This window comes from Ctenocephalides felis, unplaced genomic scaffold (assembly GCF_003426905.1).
Source record: "Ctenocephalides felis isolate EL2017-DRISC unplaced genomic scaffold, ASM342690v1 CF-g0.4_SCAFFOLD_01170, whole genome shotgun sequence".
Lineage (NCBI taxonomy): Eukaryota > Metazoa > Arthropoda > Insecta > Siphonaptera > Pulicidae > Ctenocephalides > Ctenocephalides felis.
In genome coordinates, this window is record NW_020537324.1 from 49,296,828 (window position 1) to 49,317,831 (window position 21,004).

The 21,004-nt window shown below is 29.7% G+C and overlaps 1 protein-coding gene across 1 annotated transcript in view; it reads left to right on the forward strand.

Moving 5' to 3' along the window:
- Nucleotides 1-21,004, forward strand: part of LOC113368303 (amyloid beta A4 precursor protein-binding family B member 1-interacting protein) — a 517,505-nt gene that overhangs the window by 11,651 nt on the left and 484,850 nt on the right. Inside the window, exon 2 of the mRNA XM_026609849.1 lies at nt 5,616-5,663. The gene's annotated coding sequence lies outside the window, so the exon portion shown is untranslated. The remainder of the gene's footprint in view (nt 1-5,615; nt 5,664-21,004) is intronic.

Consider the following 21,004-nt stretch of genomic DNA (forward strand, 5'->3'; position numbering starts at 1 on the left):
ATAAATTCATATAATCATAAGCTATGGAGTATATGTTGTGGGTACATATGTGAACCATACACAATATTACACTCTCTTTTAAACCACAATATCTTTTAAACCACAATCTCCTAATACAAATGGTTAATTATTTACTTAAGAAGTTAATTACAAAGAACTCCTATTTCCTTGATCTCATTATTTTGAATTGAGCCGAATTTTTGATAAAAATAACAATACTATTTTGAACAAGTTCAATATTATTTTCTGTTGGAACTATGCGATTCAATGTTATTATTTAATACAAATTAAGAGTATGTTCGCGCCGGAACGACGGTGAATGGAGCACTATACTTAGTTTCTGGCAATCCCAAAAAGAGATAATTTGTATATAAACGCTAATCATGAGCGTTTATGGCCTCTCGCTGTTTTTTTCATGTACGCTGTTTACTTGTTTTTCCGTATGAGTTTTTTTTAATTTTGAGTGTTATCTATTGTTATGTGAGTGAGATTTTTTTATTTATTTGATATAATTTATACATACTGTACTTTAAGACTTTTTTCTAGTATGAGAAATCACACCATTCTTTTTCTTTAGAATACTATTTTTCACTACTATCTTTTACCTTGTATCTTAGAATTTGATTTTACTTGAAGTCCGAAGAAAAAAGACTTCCATCTATCATGGCAATTTATATTAAAACATTTTATACTATTAGTGTCTTCACACTATTTAAATCGAAACGGTGTACCACTTGGTATAAAATTTATAGTTTTGCACCTGATCATGGTTATAACTTGTGAAGGCGTTGATCCTGAGGACCAGTTGCCGTGGCGCTCTCATTGCAAGAAATTAATTCTATTACGCTCTCGGATTCATTGAAACTAGTAATTTGCATTAAATTCATATCCGTCGTATGAATACCGAGTTTATGTCGGCAATGCTGATAGTAGGTATATACAGGTGCGTAGGATCGGACGAAATTGCTTCAAACCACATTCTTAATCGAAATTGGGTCGACTTATATTTAATATGAAACGATCGACAGCCGAGCCTGCCGTTTTGATATTAATATGGTGATGAAAATTGGTTTAATATGTGTGGATGGTATAATTTTGAACGATTTACGCTCTTCATTTACTTTAATAGTTTTCTTCTACTCAAAAAAACAATGTTCATGGCAAACTAGTGAAATTACATATCAGTACCTGATTTACCATAACTGTTCTTGTTACTTTTCTAATTTTATCTTTACAAAATTGGTAGGACTTAAACCAGCTTCATTTTTTTCTTGTATAATTGTCAATAAATTGCGATTTCTATATATTGAATATTATATATTATTTCTGCTTTAAATAAATGCTAATTAGTATCAATTGTGATTGGTGAAAATATATTTTAATAATTTATAATAAAATCTATTATATGCTGAAAATGATGTAGTAAATCCAATACATTTTACATCATTATTTTGTTTCGAGAATATTTTATAAAAATTGAAATTTTTCAAAATAATAACCTTTATAATTTTATTAAAGTTAAAAAATATAATATTTTTTAGATACAAAACCAATATTAAAACAAATAACAACTTTGAAAAAATTAATTTTAAATTATTGAAAATTTGATACAATATTTGAAAGTTTCCAAAAAATTTGAAAATATAAAAAGAACATCAAATAAAAAACAAAATTCCAGAGAAGTAACTTCACTCGTAAATTTAATAAAATGATATTGAAACTCAAAATTTCCAATTTCGATTTATGTTCTAATTAGCGTTTCATTACAAAACGCACACACGAACGGAGCCGTTTTTTCTATATATTGTTGCCATTTAGAGGGTAATATGATTATGGTCTCATAGAAACCCTCGTCTCTATTGACAATAAATTGAGACAGTCGATTTTCACAAGCCTCTCTTGAAGTGAAATTTTTACTAGTAAAACTGTATGCCGTGAACAGGAACAGATGGTTATCGCTTGGTGCCAAAGTCGAACTATAAAATGGATGCAAGAAAATCTCTTAACCAAGCTCTCCTTGAGCTTTTGGCGTGCCACATGTTTGTGGCCTGGCATTGTTTTGATGAAACATAATTTTTCTCCTATTGGCCAAAGTTGGCCGCTTTTAGGCAATTGTACCTTCAAACGGCTGAATTGTTGACCTACAGTTCCGAGTTGATAGCTCGCAGTAGATAATTAACTTCCCAGTTAATAGCCGAGATAATTCCTTGCCAATCTCACCAAATCTCATCCCTGGCTTGGCACAGTTTCCGACACACCACGACTTGATGAAGGCAATTTTCGCTTTACGTTGTATGTGATCCATTTTTCATTACAAGTCGCTTCAAAAATGGAGCGATTTTCTTGCTTTTTAGCAGTGATTAGTAGATGAAAATTTGATCCAGCAAGTTTTTGTGTGGCACCTATACCTCGAGCTTCTGCTTGTAACCAGTATTATTTAAATGGTGCCAAACAATTTTTAATGCAGTCTTTAGCTCTTCGCCAATCGAAATTGGTTTACATGACGTTTGCACTCCATGATTTTGCCAACATTTTCGACAAGTGACCTTCCAGTATAGGTGCGTCTTGACATTGACATTACCCGAATGAATCGAGGAAAACAAAATTGCGTTTAATTGGCTATTAGAATATCTGGACCATAATAAATGTTTATATTTTCAGCTTGTAAAATATAGCATATTATCTCTTTGCCAGTGTTCATTTTTGACGCGCGCTCATACAAAACTGAGTCAATCAATCAAAACTATTGAACTTTTTAGTACTAAATCTTATTTTTCTAACGCCGCCCAGGAGAACCCAATCGGATTTATACCATTCGGGATACAGATAATAAAAGACAACTATTGCATATCAAATTAAGGATTTATTTTTTTACTTGATGTATAGTATACATACATTGTATACCATAGTAACTGTATTTTGTACAGAACTAAACATAAACCCGACTGTAAGATATTTATCCTTCTTTTATGGTTCATCTCTAAAGAATTAACTTTTACGGGAATAGTGTCTATTATTATTTCATGTTTTCCTTACAATTGTTTTCATTTTTATGTCTATTTTCTTAGTCGCATTGTACGTTTTGTAGCTTCACATTTATGTAAGATGATACTCGAGCATCCGATTTTGTTGGCTGAATGTTTACTCGTGAATGGAGTTTATTTACCCACATAAGATTCGAGTGCAGTTGCTCTTGCTAGTGCTACGCTTGTTGTCTTATGTCGAAGATGGTTCACATGCTCCAGACACCTGAAGTATTGAAGCATAAATTATAATATTAATTAAGGATATGTTTGTGCCCCTGAGCTAAATAACAATGTAGATCCAAGTTTCATGTCGTGTAAAATATTGTGTACTTGAACTTCTTATTCGTATTTCCAGACCAGATTTTATGAATCTTCGTTTATTACACTTAGAAAATTAAAGAGTGAACAAGTTTTGCAATTACCGAGTCGAAATAGTCTACTAAGGATTCAACATGAGTAAATCAAAAATATATAATTGAAATTACGGTATTGGATAATATATTAATATTACAATACATTACGTTAATATATTATTCTGCTAATTTAAATAAAGGTAATCATGAATTGTTTTAACTGTAGTCACTTTTTATAAGTGTAAATTCATTGTCTTATAATATAATTCGTTATATTAAATTTGCCATATTGGTTTTGAATGTGGGTTTAATATTGCTTATCAATATTGGGATTATATATATATTATATAGGCTCGATATTGGTTGGTTTAAATATAGGTTCCATATGGGAAAATGTTATCTGTATAATATTGGGGCAATATTGATAAACTGTATAGGGCCCACATAAAAAACAATATTGCTCCACGATGCATTTCTACTAGGAATCAGTTAAAATTATAATTATCCACAACAATTACCTGGATTTTACATTTTGCAAAAACATATGCCTTCGATTCTTTGACATAAATTGAAATTTTGTTTACAATAAGCAAATATGAAAAGTTAAAACTAGCGATTTTGTTCTTCTGATACCTAACCATAAATTTTTAACCCTCCGTCGGTCGGCGTGGTCTGGCCACGAGCCAGAGAAAGAATAAATATAGTTATTCATTGATATAAAACAGAAAAATTAACAAAAAAGGCAACGATTTTTTTATATTTCTTGTTTTTTTTATATAATATAATATGTAATATTTTTATTATAAGCAAGCTCAACACATGCAAAAGACGGTAAGAAAAAGAAAAAATCAAAACTATAAATATTTACTACTAATAATCGTTAATATATAAGACACCAAAAACTCATTTATCCCATATAAATGCATGTAAAATCAATGGTGGTCCAGCCAGACCTTTCAGACCGTTCGAAGGTGTAAAAATATCCGACCGACGGAGGGTTAATGACTACAAATTTCTTGAAATAATTTTAAAATACCAAGCTATCATCTGTGTATTTGTTTACTTCAATATTTTGTAGCTAAATACAAAAAGCAAATACATTGCTCAGAAGAATGAGAAATTGAAAAAGATATCTCATAATAATAATGAGAAATAAAAAATATTATTTTTAGCTAACTCCAATGGAGTTCTATATACATTATGTAAATTCTATAAGCATATTAATTCTTGTTAGAATGTAAGGATAAGATTAACATAGAACTAGTTTGAATCTGGAATGAGGCGTCAATTTATCGATAAAGTAATGTATAATTCAATTAGTATCACCATCAGTACTGCTAGAATGAATGAGTACATACGGAACTTGCTCATTTACCTTCTCCTATAAAGAACTATTTAATTTGAACATATTGACCATTATTCTTCTTTAATCACTCGCCGAATGCACAAAAATGCATGTATAATATTATATATTATATAAAAAACAAGATAGTTACTAAGTTGTTATAAAACATTCTGAATAACTATGATATCTATGTATTTTCTATACAAGTTTTAGAATTTAATTTTTTTAATCAAATGCGTATGTACCACGTATTTAGTTAAGTTTCTATATTGGTCAATTTCCAGACATTTTAAATATTTTATAATTTTAATTTTTACAATTATTATAATTTAAAATAATAGTTACTCGTGCATTGCACTCCAAAGTTCGAGACAAATTTATGTTAGTTAATAGTTTGTACTATTTGAAAGTTAGTTTTAAGCCATTGACAGTATCAAAAATATAAAACGCTCGTGTATACATAATATAGGTATAGAATTTTGATAGTTTCATGATTACCAAAAAAATGAAATATCAGCAAATACTTCGAGTATAGTTAATTAGTCATAACTGGATTGGACAACTACTGGGTTGTCATCCATTCTAAAATCCATATAATAAAACTATTACTGAATGTCCTAAGTGTCACAGGTTATAATTAAAATAAATTAATAAAAAAACAAGAAATTGAGAGCTATAATGAAGAAAACATGATTTGTCAATATAAAATAGATGCAGTGAGAATACCAAAATTTCAACACACTCTGATCTAAATTAATCAAATTATTTAAATGATTTTATTAGAAATTTTAATTATTTTATTGTACAAGTCAATTTTATTTGATCAAATGATTATCTACCAATATTATGAACTACTACCTTTTACTTATTCTATATAATATACTATTACAGGTGATATCCAATTTGGTTTCGCATGGATACAGGTGGACGTAGATGTTGGTAAGTTAATTATTTAACATTATTACTTAGCTTAGGCATATGCATATATGTATTTTACAAGCCTAAATCGAAAGAATAAAACTAAAAAACAAAAAATTATCAAAGTCTCCACTCGAGGTCGACTAAGTCGTTGGTAATATTATAAAACTTCGTCATTCTGTGTATTAATGGGTTTTTATACTTGATTGCCACAAATATGTACTGTGATTTGCAAAATATGTAGTTTTAAAATACGATCCTTTAGCATCATTTTTTGTATTCCTTTGTCAACAAATTCCTATTTGTGTAACATTCCGGACCATATGAATTTAATTTTACTTTCTCATGCATTTTTTCTTGTTTGTGTTGTATGGGATTACTTGATATATTGTTTTCGAATATAAATGAACCATCTGTTAGTCTGAGCTAAGATGTTACCTGGAAGAAGCGGCGCGGACAATCGCATTAACACCCACACCCAAGAGCGCATATCATGGGCGCGACTTCACTATTCACGGCTTTTGATTCTCGATATCTTGCGGTCGTCTGTTGACGAAAATCAAATGTTTCTTTGACCATTCCGTGTGACTCGAGAAAAGATATTTGGTGAAGAAACTGGAATTTATTACAACCGATTACAACCTCAGAAACTAATAGTAATTTACACAAATACGTTGGTGTAGGTAGTTATAGAAATATCGTAATATTTTCTTCAACCCAGTTCACATACGGTATAGATAAATTAATAGGATTTCCCAATAGAAAATTCATAGACGTTGAGTTTGAAAAAAATATATGCCTTTTGCAAGGAACTTATCATTAAAATTAGATCATAAAGAGTAGATATAGTGGAATGTAAAATAAGGATTTGCGACAATTATACATTTTTTGTGAATTGTGCCAAAATGAGTGTTTTCGTTTTTTTTGTGAATATTCATGATAGAGTAAGCTCATCTAATTTTCTTGAATGATGCATTAACACGTTTATTGCTAACCTTATTTTGCCTATACTCTCCTTTGTGCTAGACATTTTCATTCGTTCAATAATAAAGAAAACCATTTCTGTCCCGTTAGCTGGAAATAAAAAAACAAAAAAGCAGGACTAATTCTGTTTCAAATAAATGCAGTACAGAATTAAAATTTTAACATTTCATTTTACTAAAAACTACTCTAAACTGAATGTGAATGTGTTAATCTTGATAATGATTTCTATTTCTACACGAAATATATATTAAAAATTAAAAAAGAACTAGTTGGTATTGGTATTTTGCCTTGAGGCAAGTTACATGAATTTCTCGATATGTGTAAATAATCTACTAAATCAATAAAAGATAGATTAATTCATGAGTGATTAAAAGTATTCCGAGGATTTATTACACATCGTTGAAAACGAACGAACACCCTATCGTTAAACAAAGTAAATAGTCTAATTTTAATTTTAACGAACGCCAAAAAAAAAACTACTCATTTTCTCAAACTTTGATGAATTTTTAAAATTAAAATACTTGTCGTAAGGCCGTAATATTTCAGTAAGTTCTATAAGACCATGATGTACGCCAAAAAGAGTTCCATAAAATCGGCTTAATTTGTTTTTTCAACAAATTAAGTTAATTACATGAAAACGGCTCGGTAGATTTTCACCTAAAAGTAATCAATATCATTCTCAACTAATATTTTTCGAACAGTTTTTGATTTTTTAAAATCGATTCGGTAGTATGAGCTTAAATTGGACGAAAAGTTTTTGCAAATTACAAAGACACGGCTTGGCAGATTATGGTGCAAAATTGATAAACGCTAGTCCTCATCGACATACATCGAATGGCTTTTAAATTTTTGAAATCGGTTTAGCCGTTTTTGAGAAATCGTCGATTTACGGCAATAAATCTGTTCACATACACATACACACACCATACTTTTTCCAAATTTGGCCTCATTCGATTCAGAATGGCTTGAAACGTCGAGAAAACATAAAATTAGTGAATAGATTTTTTTTATGAAAACAAACTTCTTCTTCGGGAAGTTAAAAAATGATCTGAACATGCATATATGCATGTTTATAGGACAATATCTTATAAAATGGACTGTATCATAGCGTTCTTGGCACTAAAACTGTCAAAAAAAACTATACAGTCAGTTGTTCTGAAGTCGTTTTATAGTCTGAAAAAAAATTTCAGATAATTCTAAAATGTGGCATTTTATTTCTTCCAAGATTCGCACGATTTGTAAAAGAATGACCCATATACAAATAACTTTTCTTAAAAAATGCTATGAATAAAACGACTGAATATTTTTTCAGATTTCTTTTTTTATTTGAAAGTGCAATCCTAGTGATTAATAATTAAAAATAATTTCATTCAAATGGCTGCCTCGGCTGGCCATAAAAAACAAAATGAAAATGAAAAATCGTAAACAAGAACAGTCGCCGATTCTTGTATTATATTTTTGCATAAATAATTCAACTATATATATTTCTTTCCATAATATTTTATACTTATTAACAATAACAATGTGATTAAGTTGAAGAGTATTGTTACTTTTTTCATCTTATTGATTCTTATAAAAATTTATATGCGATTTTATATTTTTCATATAAGTTTTAATTTATTCTCCAATGATTTTTTGGACAATGAAATTAATGATCATATTCTATGAAAAATCTGTACAGTAAGTAATATTAATTTCTCTAAATACTTGATTAATCAACCTTATGCTTTGAGATCATAGATCGATAGATGATGATTTGATTTGATAGTCACGATTCATATGTTTTGTATATGCATTGTAATATAACTATTTATTAAATTAATTATGTTTCTATTTCAAGTAATTGTGAATGTTACAAATAGTTCTGATTTATAATGCATCATGTAGATCGTTGTCGTAGATCTTTTACGAAAGTGTATATTTGTGTATTTCATTTAGGCGAGCATTTCTATAGATAAAATCTCGTGTCTCTGGACCACAGTGCAACCTATAACAATGGCTATAAATACATAAATGATATATCAAGTGCAGCTATCGTGGAAGGCGGAAGTTAGATATCACAAGAACTTTTGAAACAATCAGAAATATTTAACAGATAATTGACAATCGCGAATGCTTTGCCAAGTTTGATTGAGGAGAAGTTGTAATAGAATTTCTGTTATCAATCACTCAATATTATTCTTTAGATAGACAAAGCATGTTATCTCAAGTATTGTCGTTTTATAATCATTTAGACGCTAATTATCATGGTTTTAGTTACCAACTTTTTTTTAATATTTTGAGGAGCTATCTATTTTGAAACTTGCATTCATAAAATAGTGGTGGCGCGGGTCACAAAAGTCATAACAATATACGGACCTTTAGCCACTGTACTGTGAAAAATAAACCAACGTGCCTTAAGGCAAATTGCTGGAACTTACTGTAACAAAATGTTCGAGGAATATTGAATGTTTTCAGATAGATTATTATAAATATTGTAACATTGTCTAATATTTATAAGAATTATATAAACTGATATGCAAAGTTGAAATTATTTGTTTAAAGTATATTAGAACTTTAGTCAAAATTAAGATTGAATTATTTTTGCCAAAAAAAATTTTTTTTCAAATCAATTATTTTGTTGAAACAAGCAGAAAGTTCTTTGAATCACTTAAATCGGACGCTTAGTTTCCTCAAAAACTGTCATTTTTTGCACATCTCTGTATTTTGCCAAAAACTAATAACCACTTCTCCCAATCATTCCTAATTGAATGTTTTTTAGATCATTCAAATCGGATGCTCCGTTCTCTCAAAAACTCGATTTCTATTTTCTGCACTCTTTGCTTTCTATCTCCGTAACTGCTAGACCTGCCTTTACCAAAAACTAATCAGCACATATCCCTATCAATAGGAATCAAATGTTTATTAAACCATTGAAATCGGTTGATCCGTGCGCCCGAAAACGTGACCGAAAAATTTTATCTATATATACATACACACACACATCCATTTTTTCTGAGGTATGCCAAAATGTTTATAAACCTTCAAAACGTCGAGAAATGCAAAAATTTTCAACTTCGATTTTTGGACGATTGCAATAACTTACCCTACGGGAATTTAATAACACATAGCTAACAAACAACTATTTATCTAGTAGAATTTCCAGCTAATTCATTTTTGCTGTTTTTCAAAAATTTGTCACTTTGGCGGGGTAAAATGGGACAGATGCAATGGCTTATTTTTAATTTTAAAGGGGTTTCATGAAATAATAGCTGCAATATTCAACCAATGCACAATATAAATTTTATGGGCACAAAGATTTTTCACAAAGATAACACTGTATATAACCTTGATCTGGTATTTTGTTAGAAGTTCTCATCAGCAGAGTTGGAATAACTATTAATAAATTACTTTTGTTATAAATTATTGACGTTGCTTGTTTTAAGCTGATGGATGATTACACATTTTTTGCCCTCTACTTTCTTATTATTATATTGTTGTTACAACAGTTTTAACTCAAAAACTTGATTGCTTTTCAGATAATGGTTGTAAAATTATTATCAGCGGACCTTTAAGTTCCGCTCTACCTTACGTGCCCAGCATGATATGTATATTTGCCATCTTTATATTACATATTTTTTATCTTGTGCCTAATTATTGGACAGCTACATCAAATTACACAAATATTTCTATAAAGATTTCTTATTAACAGAAATCAGAACTTTCTTTTTTTGAACTGGTGATATCTAAATTTCTTAACCTAGTGTTTCTAAAAGGCAAGGCAAGGTGCTTGGCTATTTTCTTTCTGTTTTTTTAATATTATGCATATTTCTAAGTGATCTAAATATATACTGCAAAAGTCCTAAAAGCTATTCTCACTTGATATCATATTTGAGATCAGTAATCTCAAGTGAAAATTTGATCACACTGCAGCTTGATATCAAGCAGTCTGAAGTGGTATCCTACACGGATCCAGAGTTGCTGATCCACGTTATTACCGGAACTCACGGTACTCTCAAAATTAATCAGCAACATTGTTATTGGATGGAGAGGGTATTGGATTTTTTACAAAAAAAATATTTTCACAGATATCAAAAAAGGAAATAGGATTCAGGATTTACATTATTGGTTGCATTGAATAGACATAGCTCACAGCAGAATTGATATGAACTGGGATAAATTTCATAAAAAATCTATGTTGAGCTTGCTGTGGCTCCATGGTAAGAACGTTGCCTAGCAACTAGTTCCAATAGTTGTAGTAGTGATATCAATTTTTATTTGATTTTATAAAAATAAAATATGATATCCAGTGAAAATTGTCTTCCGAGGGCATATATCTCATCAGTATTAGATGAAAAATAAAAGAAAATTATTTATTTAAATTAATTAGTTAAATAAAAGATTCTCATTAGATAGATAATTGGTTGGTTAACTATAGGTTTGCATTCAAATATCACTAGGTTGAAGAATCACATCATGATAGTTTTAATGTTCATGTATATAGTTCTGAATACGGTTTAAACAAAAAAATCTATCTAATAGGAAATGCATGAACATTAAACAGAATAGATTTATCTACCACTGCCCTGTATGCATGCTCGATTAGATTTAGCTTATTTAAATTACTTGGAAGAAAATACTTACGATTAAAAGTCTTCATTTATACTTCAACATTATTTTCAAGTGTGGTACATGTAAAATTCAAAATTATTTTCAAGAAACATTATATATGAATCTAAACGATATGAGATTCTATAGTATGAGACGGAATCAACGGAACGCGACCTCGAAGATTTATCAAACGTCATAAGTTATAACGCAAGATATAAAGTGAAAACTGTTAAAGTCCACCTACTGTGCCGTGTTATAAACGACATTTATCATGATTTATGATTTTTCAATACTTTACAAAACTTCATACTGCTAGAGAACACACAATATTTAGTGACGGAAACAGTTTTGATAAGGAGTTTTAATATATTATAACAGTTTGCCTTCACTTACATTCGAGGAAAGTTTCAAATACTCCAAGTATTTCATAAGTATTATTTGCTGTATAATTTAATAAGTAAGTGGAATTTTCAGCTTAGATGATTTCAATTGCATTTTTCGGTTTGCTGGCATAGTCCAAATGTAAAATACCTTTTATTAATGAATACTAAGCAGATTAGATGCTCATCAGTAAAAGAGTTTTTTTATCCATTGCGTAGTTTTTGTTTGCCGTTCGTTGATAGATCGAAAATCAAATCAAATATTTTTCATCATATTTTAATTTTTTATTTCTGCGAATGTAAAGTGGCATCTTCAGCTCACAAAATGTTGAGCTGTTTATGGTGTTGAAGCCTTAAAAAATGGCAGTGTCAAAATTGGTTTGCTAAATTTCGTTCGGACGATTTTTTTGAACTGTTATTACCAACCAAGTGACCTATTGGCGTCTATATTAAACAACTAACGAAATTGAATTTTGCAGTTGAAGAACGCGGCCTTGAATTGACAAATCTAAACAGTAATTTATTATATTATTAGAATTAGAAATCAGAAAATTAGAATCTTTGGTCATTTGGTAAAAATTATTGGAGCTTTGTTGCGATGTTTTACTATATGGATCACAGTCTAAGATAGATCTTGCACCTTCCGATTACATTTTGTTTCGATATTTATAGAACTCCTTGAATGGTAAACAATTCAATAACTATGATAGAGTCAAATTGAAGCTGATTCAGTTTTAGCTAATAAAAAACAGAAGTTTGATGAAAATGAGAATGACAAACTTGAAATATGACAAAAAATTATTGATAAAAATGGACAACAATTGCGAAATAAAGTTCGAAATAAAATTATTTAGTTCCAATAATGAAATGTCGTGATATTCAAACAAAGTGTGTACTTTTACAATATATAGTATAAGTACAATACGCACTATCTTACGAATGTGTATTGCAGAATGACGGGAACTCCCCGTTTTATCATCGAGTCTAAATTTTATGTGTATTAGCTAGTTTGTTTAAAATACCAAAATAAAGAGCACATTTTTTTTGTTTTTAATTAATGTTTATAGATAATTGATAGAGTAATTTTATTCAAGGTGATCAAATAATATTTATTTTTACAAAAAATATAATTGATGAAAAAATGTATAGTTTGACAATGGCAAAATATGAAAATAAAAATCTAGAGTATGAAAGATTATATATAAATTTCAATTTTTATCTCCAAAGAAAATGCAACATTTCCAATAGTATTTTTCAAAAGTTTCATTATTGAAATGAATTAGCATTTTTATAATTCATTAAATGTGTTTGATATTAAATATACTAATATTTATTTTTCGTTCTATGTGTTATCTATTATATAAAAACTGACATAAAGGGTTTTTTATAGCCATTTTCGTTTAGCAAGGTTTCTCTATATAAACCTGAATGTTTCGAGTTCGAGTGATGGGTGTATAGAGATTAATAAATGTTAATGTAAATTTTTAAATAAAATAATTATAAGAAGATTTCGTTTCAATGTGTAAACAACATTCGAGCGGTCTAAGATTTTGTAGGTACTCAAAATATTGATTTCATACCTATCATAAACTTTTTTTTTCTAAACTTGAAGGTAGTTTGAATCACAAATGCAAAATGTTCTAAACACAATCTAATAATAATTATCTATATTCAATATTTTATATTAACTTCCCGAAGAAGTTTGTTTTCTTCAAAAAATCCGATTCGCTAATTTTAATGTTTTCTCGACGTTCCAAGCCGTTCTGAATCGAATGAGACCAAATTTGGAAGATTTTTTGCCGTAAATCAACGTTTTCTCAAAACCGGCTGGACCTATTTCAAAAATTTAAAAGCCATTCGATGTATCTCGATGAGGACTATTGTTTCAGTTTTGTGCGACGATCCGCCATGCCGTTTCTTTATAAATAGCGGAGAAATGAAAAATTTTTTCGTCGGAATCGATTCTGAAAATTCAAAAACCGAAAGATATTGGTTGGGAATCCTGCTTTTTAGTTTTTGGTAGATTACGGCCCTACGACAATTGGTTTAACTTTAAACATTAGTCAAAGTTTGCAAAAATTGGTATAGTTTTTTTTTGGCATTTGTCAAAATTAGACCTTTGATCAAAAACGCCTGAACCAATTTCAGAAATTTAAAAGCCATCTGATGTATCTCAATGAGAACTATTGTTTGTCAGTTTGTCAGTTTGCCCAGCCGTTTCTTTGTAATTTGAAAAAAAGTGTTAAACTTTTCGTCCACATTTAAGCTCATACTACCGGAGCGACTTTAAAAAATCAAAAACTGTTCGAACGATATTAGGTGAGAACGATACGGATTAGTTTTAGGTGAAAATCTATCGAGCCGTTCTCTTGTAATTAACTGTTGGAAAAAAAATTTAAGCCGATTTTTATGTAACTTTTTTGGCGATATATATCATGGTCTTATAGAACTTACTGAAATATTACGGCCTTACAAGTAGTTTAATTTTAAAAATTCATCTAAGTTTGAGAAAATGAGTAGTTTTTTTGACGTTTGTTAGAAATAAAATCAGACGATTTACTTGGTATATTGATAGATTACTTGGTCTTAATGAATAAACTAAACCATTAAAATCCGACAGAAACTGGTTCAATTATAAAAATTATTGATTTGTGAAAATTTTGCTTTTAGAAAATACTCCGAGTTAACGTGTTCGTTCCTTTTCAATTATGTGTAATAAATCTACTCGGATTACTTCTTATCACTCATAAATTAATTTGTTTTTTATTGATTAAGTCAATTATTTACACATATCAGTGTAAATAATCACACAAGTTTATGTAACTTGCCTCAAATCAAAATACCAATACCAATTAGTTTAATATTTTTATAAAAATTTATGTTTATTCAAATACAATTTCTCTTTCATAACATGGATCTAATGATAATCTTAATTAATATTATATAAGCTTCAATTCATCATATATAAACTTTTACCGCAGGCGCTAAGAATAAATCAAAATTAAAGAATTAAGTCGACGTTTCGGTTGGCGACATTATCCCATGTCGCGCCGTGTTCGTGTGCCGCAACATGTGTAATACAGTACCTAGAATTTCTAATATAACAACAGATATAATCTATTCATATTATCATTGTTTTCCTTCTCATAAGCCGGGTGCACAAATCCAATCAAGGAGCGTTTTCATATTAAACCAACAGCACACCTATGTAATCCCAGCCCTCATTTGCGGCGGGATTACGTTCTGATTACCAAACGGCCCGAGAGAGCTTACGTCGTATCGTGTCGTTGCCTTCGGTATGTGCTTTTTTGCTGTTGACGCAATACAATAATAGGGGTGAAAGATATTTGTCGAGGATAAGAAATCAATATCTTTTCCACATAACGTATTGATCAATCTTATAATTATCACAAATTTAATTTATGATTATTGTAAACGCGTATTAGGTAAGGTGACCATACGTCCGAGATTGGCCGGGACAGTCCCGGATTTTTCCACCTTGTGTCCCGGGTTATTTTAAAAGAAGGATTTGTACCGGATTTAGATCTTTTGTCCCGGATTGTCTCGGTTTTTCGAAAATTAACAGGTGAATTAACAAAAATTATGAAAAGAAACTAATTTGTTAGCACTAAGCAAGTGCTAATTTGTTCAAAATATTTCTGAATAATATTGAATAGAATATTATACAAGACTCAAAAGCGCGAAAAACATATAGATCGATATAAGATATAATACCATAGATAAAAAAGTATGACATATAATCGAATAATAAAGTTGTTACTAAAAGAACGCAATTCTCTTATAAAAAAATTATATAAAAAAAACTGTTATTATATACCTCCAGTCCCGGATTAGCATAACTAAAAATTGCAGTCCCGGTTTAAACTTTGAAAAATATGGTCACCTTAGTATTAGGTCTCTTTTTCAACTTCCCGTAGGGTAAGTTATAGTATTCGCAAAAAAATCGAAAATGAAAATTTTTATATATCTTTACGTTTCAGAGGTTTCTGAATATTTTGGCATACCTTACAGAAAAAATGGATGTATGTGTTATGTGTGCGTGTATGTATGTGTGTGCGGATACAAATTTTCGTCGACGATTTCGGGAACACGGATGAAGCGATTTGAATAATTCAAAAAGCATTCGATTCGTATTGATAAGTAGACGTGCTGATTAGTCTTTGGCGGAGGCAGGTAAAAATGCAAAATTTCAAAGGCAAGTTGAAATAGACCCTAACATTTATAATTTCCAATATTCAATTTCACGACAATTAGCACAAATTATGAAAACTATTTTTTTTCTCTGTCACAATTGCTCATTTTTACTAAGTTAGTTATGAAGAAAATTTAACAGAATTATATACAAGGCTTTTTTTATTTTATCTGTGAATAGTATTTGTAACTTTAAATCATTTCTAAATAGTTTATCATACATAGACCCCCTTCGTCCCGGGTCACCATAATAATACAATTTGCCGTCCCGGTTTTGAAATACAAAATATGGTCACCTTAAGATTTTATGTATTTGTTGCTTGTTTTTATTGCACTAATAATTTGTTAATATTTATTAATTATTCATTATTACATGTTACTACGCTTACTTTAATTTTAGAAGTAAGAAATAAGTCAAATAAAACTTTTCGCCATCCCCTTGACGAGGGTAGCAACTTTCCGGTACAAAACCTCAACGCTATGAAGATCGCTGTCTTCAATTCCAATAAATTAATATGAAAATACTTCCGAACGATGAAACAATCAATGCAGATATACATGTATTCCAAAACTATAGTAATATAACTGTAAATATTTGTAATAAATCATTTTTGGTCAAAATAATTATTTGACCATTTCTGTTTGATGAGCAAGTAAACATATTCATACTTAAAATTATATATATTCATTACTTAAAATCATATATAATATAAATAAATATAAAATCAAAATTAGCATGATATGGAGCATCGCAGAACTTTACAAATCTTGTAACTTTTCTTGAAGAGTCAAAATCTAAATATCCAGCAGGGTGATTTGCACCAAAGCCATACTACCTCCAATTTTACCAAAACCAGTAATGATGTTACGAGCGATATCTACTTTTAATTGAAAGAAATCTTTTGTCCCATTTCATTTTCCCAATCGAAGGAGTATTAGCGTTATTGGAAATTAAGTATTAAAAGATTAATCAACTATCAGTCTTGTAGTTGATGACTAGAAGACCTACTCTACCCTTTACTTTTTATTATACGATATAAATCACATATAATTACTTAATATTTTTAATAGTTGTGGAAAGTGTCATTCCTTAATTTTGCCATGAAATTCTTAATAATAATTATTGAATGATCCGTTGTATAGTTTTTGCGCATAACCAATCAAGAAGAAAAAAGTATTCAAATTTGGTTTGGAATAGGTCGGCCGGAAACAATTAATGCAATATAGACTTTTCTCATATTATTTCAATATCTGTAAAATAACACCGTTTGATGCAATTAAAGTTTTGAACTTCGTGAATTCCATATTTTGCGAACAATTCAAACTTTTAAAATAACGAGCAATGTTTTTTTTTACAAAAACATCATTATTCAAACAGTGTGTAGATTATTGGACGAGTTGAATTGGATGATGAATTTTGGATGGCTTCTTATTTATGGGTGCTGAAAATATATACGTTTTCATTTCATGCGGTTTAATTTTATTGTTTCGAAAAATGTATTTATAATCTATTACATTTAAATGCATCGTAAGTATCATCATCTAAATCAAAAGTTCTTGATCGTTAAGTTCATTGTTAAATCGCGATATAAAAGCATACTCTATTATTTCTTCAGCAAATATTTGAAAAATATTACAAACGTTAATTGGTCGCATACTTTTCATGATTAGCAACCATTACATGGATTTTTCTACTATTTATTCATTGTTGCATTATTATTTAAATTTTCTACAACACCTGCTACCAGATAACGCGAAAACGGTAATCAAAATTTGAAATTGACATTTATTTTTATTAAATGAACTGCGTTCGGTCCTTATAAGCTTAATAATAATCTGAGCTTATTGCATATATCATCTTATAGTTTCGAAGTTAAACCGAGAATTTTTCCTAAGAATCATCCCTACATAGAGAATCCTTCTGCTAACCCTATTCAAGGCACTCTCCACGAAAAAGACTTGTTGAACATTGGTAGGAATGTGACACAATTTCAGAAGTTAACGAAGTGGAGATTTCTCAACTTCCATAGCTCGTATCCCTAGTGATTCTTTACGAAAGGAAAAAAAACGTAACGGCCATCAAAGTAATGGATTACTTTTTCGTGTGTTTGATACTTGTACACTTTTTTGTGCCCGAGTTCAATAAATTTCTCGATATGCCCCACTTTGCTTGTTTAGGATTTACTTGCCTACGTGTTGAAAGCTTGTTTGAACTTTAATCGAATCTTAATAGTACCAGAAAATTTGCATTATCAGTACTGTGGAAAATTTGATACTAGACACATTTTATTCTATCGTTTTTAATGGAAAGTATTCACTATAACATGGAATATAATATATAACACGGAATATTTTTTGGTGTTTGGTTTCATTACATTAAATGATGTGATGAAAACATATGAATGAAAATTGATTTTTATTAACTTCCAGAAGTAGAAGTTAATGTTTTCATCAAAGAATCCGATTCGCTAATTTTATGTTTTCTCGACGTTTCAAGCCATTCTGAATCGCATTAGACCAAATTTGGAAAAAGTATGTGTGTGGATGTGTGTGTGTGTGAACAGATTTTTTGCTGTATATAGAAGTTTTCTCGAAAACTTCTGGACCGATTTTAAAAAATTAAATTCCCTTCGATGTATCTCGATGAGGTATAGCGTGTAACAATTTTACGCGACGATCAGCCAAGCCGTTTCTTTGTAAGTAGCAGAAAAGTGGAAATTTTTTCGTCCACGTTTTAGCCCGCAATTCTGAATCGATTTGGAAATTCAAAAACCGTTCGAAAGATTTTGGTTGGGAATCGTGCTGAATAGCTTTTGGTAAAGATCGGCCGGGTTGTTTTCTTGTAATAAAGTGTTAAAATTTTTCTTTCGACGAGTTTTTTGAATTTTATTTTGACGGTAAATACCATAGTCTTATAGATCATATTAGAATATTACGGCCCTGCGATAAGTCGTTTAATTTCAAAAATGAGTAAAAGTTTGCAAAAAATAGTATCGTTTTTTTGGCGTTTGTCAAAATTAGAAATTCTATCGACGTTTGCTTAAAAACGCCTGAACCAATTTTAAAAATTTAAAATCCAATCAATGTATTTCGATGTGGATTATTGTTTCTAAGTTTTGTGCGACGATCGGCTGAGCCGTTTCTTTGTAAATAACTGAAAAGTGAAAGAATTTCCGTCCGCGCTTTAGCTCTCAATTATTAATCAATTTTAGAAAATCTAAAACTTTTCGAAAGATATTGGTTGGGAATGATACTGATTACTTTTTGGTAAAACTCGTTTTCTCGAAATTAACTGTTGAAAAATTTTTTGCCGATTTTTAGGAACCTTTTTTGGCAATAGATATCATGGTCTTATAAAGCATACTAAAATGTTACGGCCCTACGGCAAATAGTTTAATGTAAAAAAATGAGAAAATATTTCAAGTCAAAATTTGTGTCTAAATTGCTTTTGTGGTGTGATGAGTCAAACATTATTAATTAATCAAAATTTATTTACAATTTTAGGGCATACAAGCACGTGTCTGTGCAATATAATTAACATAATTACAGCTAATTTAAATGTGTGTGAGAAAATTCTCTTCGAAGTCGCAATTCTTACACATTTCTGGAAGTTCGTGCAACTTGCCTTAAGGCTAAATGCTACTTTAAACTAGTTTTAATACAGATTTGTTTCAAATATATCAATTTTTGTTTTGCAAAATTTATGCAATGAGTTAATAATTATAAATATTTTTTGTAATAGTTGTGACAGTTTTTGAGAGAACAAAAAATCAGATTCGAAAAACCATTGTCCTTGTGAAGTGACGATTAGTTTAGGTGAACAAATTTCTTTTCTTCCATAATTTCCTTTTTTCATATCATTTAAGTGTCAAAATTAATTCCAAAACTCTTATAAACTCACATAAATAATTTTAACTTGAACTTTCATATAATTGAGTTAGGTTTCTTCATTCTAACTCTTCTTGAATTTTGTTTATTTACTTTTTATGCAAACATATATAAACGTCGTCGTCCAATTTATAAGCTCGTAAATTTTGTCTATAAAATATGAGCAAAAGCAGTATTTATAATAATCCATTTGAAATCATTTAGTGTTTCTCGAATTCAGTTCATTGCGGTACGGGAAGTTCCAGCAATTTGCCTTAAGGCACGTTGTCATACACCACTAGTTTAATAGTTTAATCTATAGTTTAAGTTTAATCTATTGTAAATAAATGAATTTTTCAACACATTGCAAACTATTTGCTATTATAATACAAGTAAGCAATAGTACTGAATTATTTCAAATTGGTTTAAAAGTTTCATTCAACGTATTAATTATATATTTTAATAAATATGATTTCGGTCTATTAGTACGTAAAATTTCTGATATGTATTTATAATAATTCCAACGTACACTAGTAAACTGCCTGATATACAAAAACTATCTGCTATTAGATAAAATAAGAAGTCCAAAATCATTACTTGTCGAATTCGAGTAACAATAAAATTCTCACTCACATCATAGTTTCTACGCATTTATTATCCTATTTTCAAATATTTTATTTTACAAAAATTCTTTCAAACATGCGGTTAAAATTCTTGGTCCCAAGTATTATAAGAATATAGTGTCCTAATAGCGGTAGGATCTCAGATATTTTACATTCTATGCATATCCTAGATGCCATATCCTGGCTGTATTATGAAATTCTTTCCCTGAGAATTTATTTCCACGTAACGTTTTGAGCAAAAACGAAAAAATGCGAGTTGGTCATTTGTCAACCCTTGTGCCCTCGACGAAACGATTTTCAGTGTAACACGTCCGCGTCGGGAATGCGTAACAATTAGTCGGCCGTTTTCCCGTTTTCCCGAAATGTTGCGGAGAGAATTTCCAAGCGCGGAAAAAAGTGTAATTGGAAAACTTAATTTATAGCATTGTCTCTGTAACTCTGTTAATTGGTATTATGGAAATGTACGTAAAAAGGTATATTGTTATTTAACCTTGCAATATGAAAAGTAAAATGATTTTGAGTAGAAAAATGGGATTTATTTACGATTTAAAGAAGCAAGGAAAAGTGACACATGTATGAGAATTTCGTGATACATACTTGGCTTGATTCTAAATATTCATTAATATTTACTGTAATTGTATACCACAATTACGGTTGTTACCACAAGGTTTGCTTGTCCCACAAAACTGACAAACGATAGTACTCG